General features: G+C 42.6%; 1 long non-coding RNA gene across 1 annotated transcript; it reads right to left on the bottom strand.

Moving 5' to 3' along the window:
- Positions 1-1849, bottom strand: LOC147341423 (uncharacterized). Its single transcript, XR_015159659.1, has 2 exons — positions 1770-1849; positions 1-1684 (listed from the first exon to the last, which is right to left on the bottom strand). It is a non-coding gene; the product is annotated as an uncharacterized LOC147341423 (long non-coding RNA).
- Between the last annotated feature and the right edge of the window lie 6440 nt (positions 1850-8289).

The raw sequence follows: 8289 nt of genomic DNA, 5'->3' as shown, positions 1-8289 counted from the left end.
AAAACATCACGTGCCTTCCTTTATTGCAATACTTGCTTTATTGTGGTGGTCTGGACCTTAACCTGCAATATCTCCAAGCTTTGCTGTATATAAATTTGCATAGCACTTTTCACATGTCAGGTGTTCAAAGAAGGAAGATGGCAACTTGAACTAGAGAAATTAGAAAAATCTTCATGGAGAAGTTAGAAGTCAAGCAGGTCCTCAGTGGATGGGGAGGGTTTGAGAGGGTGGAGAGGAGAGGACTAGCACATTCAAAGCAAAGGAATTAGCCTGTGTTGGGCATGGAGATGGGATCAGAGGCAGCAGCAGCAGGTACCAGTCACGTTGTATTCCTGGCGTTGTGCACCAGAGGGCGCTAGTCAACTAGACCACAAGGATAACGCCAACCATCCTGGTTCCTCACCGCCTCTCAGCCCAGAATTGTGCAGTGCTATTGCCCTTCAGCACGGAGAAGGAAATGGCAACCCATTCCAGTAGTCTTGCCTAGAGAGTCCCGTGGACAGAGGAGCATGGTGGGCTGCTGTCCATGGGGTCGCACAGAGTCAGACACAACTGAATCGCCTTAGCATGCATACATGCATTGGAGAAGGAAATGGCAACCCACTCCAGTAGTCTTGCCTAGAGAGTCCCATGGACAGAGGAGCATGGTGGGCTGCTGTCCATGGGGTCGCACAGAGTCAGACACAACTGAATCGCCTTAGCATGCATACATGCATTGGAGAAGGAAATGGCAACCCACTCCAGTATTCTTGCCTGGAGAATCCCAGGAACAGAGGAGTCTGGAGGGCTGCCGTCTATGGGGTCGCACAGAGTCAGACACGACTGAAGCGATTTAGCAGCAGCAGCAGCAGTTGCCCTTCAGTGCATGCTAGTAAACAGTGAACAAGTGGGGAAGGGCCAATTACTGGGGGGCAACCATGACCAGGAATTTTGGTCGTAGCTGATAACCTCACTCCCTGAGAAGGATTTAAAGAACCTGGAAAGCTGGAAAGGTGGGGGGTTGCAGACAATGTGAGTGGAAATCAAGGTAGGTTTGGGACAATAGTTTCTGTGTCTCAGGAAAACTAGGGGTGGGAGCTGCTCTTGTACCCCTTTCCCAAGATAGGAGAGGGAGATTCAGTTATCTAAGACTGGCAACCTTATCTACTGCCCTCTGCTGGTGGCCCTATGACAGGAGAAGCTTTCCTTTAAGCATGTATTTGGTATTTTCTTTATCCTAGCTCAGACCTATTAAGTGTCTCAGTTTGGCTGACACTTCATAAATTAGAAACAACTTCTGTGCCCAATCACTCAACTTTGTCCTGACCACACTCTGTAAAGAAGTTCTTTTACAGTCACTTAGTCGTGTCTGACTCTTTGTGACCCCATGGATGGCAGCACACCAGTCTTCCCTGTCATTCACTCTTTCCCAGAGTATGTTCAAATTCATGTCCATTGAGTTGCTGATGCTATGTAACCACCTCATCCTCTGTTGTCCCCTTCTCCTCCTGCCCTCAATTGTTCCCAGCATCAGGTCTTTTCCAATGAGTCAGCTCTTCACATCAGGTGGCCAAAGTATTGGCGCTTCAGCTTCAGCATCTGTCCTTCCAATGAGTATTCAGGGTAGATTTCCTTTAGGATTGACTGGTTTGATCTTCTTGCAGTCCAAGGGCTTCCCTGGTGGCTCAGACAGTAAAGAATCTGCCTGCAATGCAGGAGACCTGGGTTCAATCCCTGGGTCAGGAAGATCCCCTGGAGAAGGGAAAGGCTACCCACTCCAGTATTCTTACCTGGAGAATTCCATGGACAGAGGAGCCTGGTGGGCTACAGTCGATGGAGTCGCAAAGAGTCGGACATGACTGAGCGACTGTGAAGAACAGAGATAATTATTAATAACACCATTTCACAGAGGTAGAAACAAAGTCTAAGGAGTGTGTCAACTCAACTTGGATCATGTAGTTAGTAAGTGATGTTTTCTCAAAACCCAAGTCTTCTTACTCTAAGATGATTTGTAATTTATAATATCATTAGCTTTCTACCATATTAGATGCTATGTAGAGAGAAATACTAATTAAGTAGAAACCATGGTCCCTACCCTCAAGAAGCCTAAATTTTGGGAAGAAATAAACATGCTAGCATTGTAACTTTAAGCAAGTCCACTCCTATTTCTGGGTTGAGGCTTGGTCTATAAAATAATGGTTTGCACTATACGATCTCAAACATTTTATGTTTCACATCCTCCTAGAAATAAACAACCATTGAATCACACACACAAAAAAGGTGCATGATCACATAATGTGGTTGGGTGAGGAAATAATCACTCAGGCCAACTTGGGAAGCAGCTACAGAGTGCAATGGCTAAAGTTACCATGAGGAAAGAAGGGAGAAATGAAACTAGGGAGAAATGAAACTAGGGAAAAAGCCCTAGCTCTCTTGTTGGTGCTAAAAATGGCTTACTCCGATTGATATCCACCAGTATGCTGGTCCCACAAATAGGCTGTAGGTTGGCTCTTTGAAACACCTCTATACTCATTCATCACCAGCCTCCTTGCTGCTCACTGATTTTAGGTAAAAGTAGGGGTTAATTAACACAGTCATCCTAGAGAAGAATGTCACAGATCCTGTGATGTGTCAGAAAGAATTCAAGATAGTAGGAATCAGGAGTCACTGAAGTGACTGAGAACCAGAAAAGGGTTAGCCTCCTAAGGCACCCATCTGGAAGGCTTTAGTGTGATGAAGGACTGGTAATAATAAGATAATTGTAGTACTACAATTATATATATTAAAGATAGCACTTTCGACCTGCTAGGTACTTTCACAAGTGTTTTACAAGAAATAACTCTCATTCTTTATGATAACCTTCAGTTCAGTTCAGTTCAGTCGCTCAGTCGTGTCCGACTCTTTGCGACCCCATGAATCGCAGCACGCCAGGCCTCCCTGTCCATCACCAACTCCCGGAGTTCACTCAGACTCACGTCCATTTATGTGATAGCAACTGTCATTTCCCCCATTTTACAATTGTGGAAACTGATGTATATTATGCAGCCTCTACCCACCTGTCTTCCTCAGAGCCCTTTCTTAAATTCTCTCCCTCCACCTTGAACCTCGCTATTTATCTGCCTTATCTTTGAATAACATTTTATTCCAATACTGTACTATTGTATAAAATAAAATGCTCAAGCTCTAGAATTTTAAGGATTCCAGAGTCAAGGCGCCTTGTAAATCTTGCCAGCTATCACTAACTAATACTTCCTCTGCCCTCCCAACCTCATAGGAATGTCTTCAATGGGACATCTTCCAGGAAGTACCAGCTAGTGACTGGGGAAATGGGGAGAGGTTAGAAATCAGGCGGAGAAGCTGTCTCCCAGCCAGAGGGATTAAGAAGATTTAAAGAATCTTTGAAAATGTGTCCGGGGGACACCTTGTCTTAAAAGAAAGTCCTCCTGGCCCAAATGTTTGACAGGAAGGGTGAGGGGAGGTAGAAATACATGAATGAATTGTATAAGTCTGTATAAGGCTGTAACCTGACTTATGGGCTAAGATGGTCCATGCAGTGTGCTTTGGGGAAGGCTTTAAACAAACAAAAAACAAAATCTCTCCTCCCTTAAGAAACTTGTTTAGTTCTTCAAGAAACCCCCTCAGAATTCAGAAGCCTTTATACAGTTTTGCTTAGAGCGTATGGGCTCCTCACGTTCTCTGCTGCCACCTGGTGGACAACAAGAGGTAATGAATAACCAGTCAATCCTAAAGGAAAACAACACTGAATATTCATTGGAAGGACTGATGCTGAAGCTGAAACTCCAATACTTCGGCCACCTGATGCGAAGAACTGACTCATTTGAAAAGACCCTGATGCCGGGAAAGATTGAAGACGCGAAGAGAAGGGGACGACAGAGGATGAGATGGTTGGATGGCATCACCGACTCAATGGACGTGAGTTTGAGTAGTCTCTGGAAGTTGGTGATGGACAGGGAGGCCTGGTGTGCCCCTGTCCATGGGGACGCAAAGGGTCGGACACGACTGAGAGACTGAACTGATAGGAAATTGGGCGGTTGAGTTTGGAGGGGGAGAGGAGAAATGAGGCTGGAGGTGGGTAATGCTGTGGTGGGCAGGCACTGTGGGAGTCCAGGGCGCCCTAAGGATAATCAGGTGCTTTCTGAGGCTAGTGAAACATGGAAAGGGGCCCGAGGAGCATAGAATGTTAGAGATAATATGTGTAATGCTTCTGGCCTACAGATGCAACTGCACCAAAAGTTACTACAGAGTTCTCACTACATGTGAGGACAGAGCTAAGAATTTAAATGTAGTTTTAATTTTAATCCTGACAGCCACCTTTTTCAGCACCTTCATTTTTCAGACAAGTAAAGTGAGACTCAGAAAGGTTAAGTAACTCACAGAGCTAGTTAGTGGCAGAGACAGTGTTTAAATTTTTGACCATGATGTCATAAATTGTGACAACTTCCAATGGTAAACAGTTGACCCTTGAACTGGGTTGGGGCTCTGACCCTTCATATAGTCGAAAATCCATCTATAACTTTACAGATACCTCTGTATCTGTGATTGCACAGCCGTGGATTCAGCCATCCACGGATCGTGTAGTACATTAAATCCGTGTGTAAATGGACCCATGCGGTTCAAATTTGTGTTGTTCAAGGGTCGACTGTATATGATGTGAAATCTGACTAAGAAGGAGTCTTAAGTACTTCTAATTTGGGTCAAGTAGGCTCTGGGGGAAGGGAAGGTGTAGTATACATACCACTGCTTCTAACAAGCCCCATTTCAAGTATGAGGAAACCAAACAGGCTAATCCAGAGCTCACCCCACTCCCACTCCCTCAGTCAGTAAGAACACTGTAAGCACCTACTCTTTCCAGGGCTTTGTGGTCTATGAGGGCATTTTTCCTGGGAGCACTGGTATGCCAATGTTACTCATTTCTCCTTCTGCCATCTTCCTCCTCCACACACACACCCACACATACACTCCAGGTCTTCTAAAACTCTCAGGTTAAGGAATGTGTCAATGTGTTTCTTCAAAAATGCTGTCCCATGGGGAACAGAAGACCAAAAGCAGATGTCATCTATGTTGATCAGGAAATTAGTCAATTATTTGGTTAAAAAAAAAAAGGAGATGCTAAAAGAATCAGCAAGCCCTGAACACCTGCTATATGCTGAGTGCTTGACTGCAGAATCGTATCTAATCCTCCCAGCTTCTGTGAGGCACATTCTATAAGCATCTCCATTTAAAAATGAGGACAACTGAGGTCTGAGAGGCTAGGCAACTTTTCTGTTGCTTTTCTAGACGTTTGTTTTGTATATACTTCCTCCTAATCTGTGCTTTGCCATTTAAGTTTCTTTTTGGTGTCTTTCAAAGAGAAAATACTTTACTTTTGATATAGTTCAACTTATTGTACTATGACCAGTTATATGTTTATTATTCCTAGTACACATCTGTACATTTTTCGTTGGGATTGTAATTTTCAATCCTAAAATCAGTTCATCCTGATAGAAACTTTTTTTTAAAATTTTTCAAAAAAGAAAATGAGGTTTAAAAGTGTTAAGTGACTTGCCTGAGGCTGCCCTACTAATAGGTGCCAGAGTTGGAATTCAAATGCCATCCAACTGGCCCCAGAGCCAGAGTTTCTTGAATTACTCTGCACTGCCCCCTGTCATCTCCATCCTTTGGCCATCAGCTCTATGACAGCTGAAACCAGAAAGCAGAGCTTTGTGTTGCTCAGCCTCAGCTGGGAGCATGTACTTTGGGCAACTCAAATTTTTCACCCCAGTACATATGTTAGATAAACTAGACTTTAAAGCAAAGAAAAATTTCCCAGAGAGGGATATTATATAACGATAAAATGATCAATCCACCAAGAAGAGAAATCAACATGAAATGTGCATGCACTGGACAATGCAGCTGCAAATTACATGAAGCAAAAAATAATAGAACAATAAATAAAAGCGATAAATAAAAATAATAATAATAAAGAAGCAGACAAGCCCACAATTCTATTTAAAGAATTAAACACTGCTCTTTCAATAATTATAGAACAATTAGAATATCTACAAGGATATAGAAGAATTCAAGAACACCATCAACCCACAGAATCTAATCCACATTTATAGAACACTGCATCCAATGGTAAAAATACACATTATATCAAGTGTCCACAAAACATATGCTAAGATAGAAAATATTTTATACCATAGAACTTAACCTCAACAAATTTTATGAGTTGAAATCATACAGATATTGTCTTCCAATTACAATGGGAAAAAACTTTGAAATCATTAAAGAAAAATAACAGGAAAAATCTCGAAACACTTGGAGAGTAATCAACACTCTTATAAATAAGCCATGAATCAAAGAGAAAGTTGCAAGCAAAATGTTAACTAAAAATACGAAATACACAAAAATACACTAAACTGAATAAAAATGAAAATAAAACATATGAAAAATTGTGGAACACAAAACAAGACTGAGAGTGAAATTTATAGTGCTAAAAGTTTACATTAGAAAAGAGGTATTTTAAATCAACAATCTAAATGCCCACCTCAAGAAAGTAGAAAAAGGGATGTAGCCAAAATGGTGAGTAGGAAGACACAGAGCCAACCTTCTTCCATAGACACATCAAAATTACACCTATTTACAGAGCAATCATCTGTGAGAATTACCTGAGTAGTAGCAGAAAATATTTTCGACAACTGAAGGTATAAAGAAAGAATCACGAGACAGATGGGAGGGGCAGAGACATGATACAGTCAAGGGCCATATCCCTGGGTAGGCAATGCACAATCAAGAGGATATTACAATTGTAGACATTCTCCCCAAGAACTGAGGGGTCTGAACTCACACTGGGCTCCAAAGCCTCTGTGTCCTGCACCAGAAAGATGAGCCACCAGAACATCTGGCTTTGAGGCCACCAGGGCTTGAATTGGAGAAGGCAATGGCACCCCACTCCAGTACTCTTGCCTGGAAAATCCCATGGACAGAGGAGCCTGGTAGGCTGCAGTCTATGGGTCTCGAAGAGTCAGACACAACTGAGCGACTTCACTTTCACTTTCGTGCACTGGAGAAGGAAATGGCAACCCACTCCAGTGTTCTTGCCTGGAGAATCCAGGGATGGGGGAGCCTGGTGGGCTGCCGTCTCTGGGGTCGCACAAAGTTGGACATGACTGACGCGACTTAGCAGCAGCAGTAGCAGCAGCAGGGCTTGAATATGGGAGAGCCAGAGGGCTTTAGGAAATAAAAATTTCACACTCTCTGAGACAGAGGCAGTAATTTGAAAGGATCCTGAGTCTGACCCACTTGCTTATCTTGAAGAACCTCAAAGACAGGCAGGAGAGAACTGGGACATCCTCTGGGGATACAGTCAGTGGCAGCACCCATCTTTGGGAACTTACTCTATCATGAGGACACAGGTCCTGGCAAGAGCCTTTCTGGAATCCTTTCTTTATCCTATATGCTCTGGGAGCTTACCCACCCACCAACGGGCCAATACTAGTCCCAGAGACACTGGCTGTACAGCCAGGTGCCCTAGGACTCAGCCCTGCCCATCAGAGCAACCACATCAGTTGAATCTGGCACAACAGAAGGGCCCATGCAGCCTGCATATGGGGCACACCTAAAGCATTTAGCTCTGCTGAACAGAGGGGAATATACTGCTGGGTCACATAGGACTTCTAAATAAAGTGACATCTTCAAGATTAGAAAACATAACCAGCCTACCTAATACATAGAAATAAACACAGAGAATTAAGCAAAATGACAGAGGAATATGTTCCAATTGAAGTAACGTGAATAAAAATTAAGAATAAAGCAAAATGGAGATACGCAATTTATCTGATAAAAAGTTCAAAGTAATGATTATAAAGATGTTCAGTGAACTCAGGAGAAGAATGGATGAACACAGTGAGAAGATTAACAAAGAGTTAGGAGATATAAAGAAGAACCAAACAGAGATGACTACAATAACTAAATGAAGAATACATTAGAATTTTTCACAAGATTTCACAAAATACACAAGAATTAATAGTAGATTTAATAGTACAGAGGAATGGACCAGCATATTGGAAAACCAAGTAGTGGAAATCACCCAAGCTGAACAGAAAACAGAAAAAAAAATTATTAATTTAGGATAGTTTACAGGACCTCCAAAACAACATCAAGCACCCTAACATTTACATTATAGGGGTCCCAAAAGGAGAAGAGAGAAAGAAGATGAAAATTTATTTGAAGAAATGATAGCTGAAAACTTCCATAACCTGGGAGGGGAAATAGACATCCAGGTCCCAAAAGCACAGAGTCCCAAAT

Source organism: Bos grunniens, chromosome X, assembly GCF_055505025.1.
Source record: "Bos grunniens cultivar Pamir isolate PY7600 chromosome X, Bosgru_T2T1.0, whole genome shotgun sequence".
Classification (NCBI taxonomy): Eukaryota; Metazoa; Chordata; class Mammalia; order Artiodactyla; family Bovidae; genus Bos; species Bos grunniens.
The sequence above is the reverse complement of the archived record's forward strand: the minus strand, read 5'-3'. Positions and strand labels throughout refer to the sequence as shown.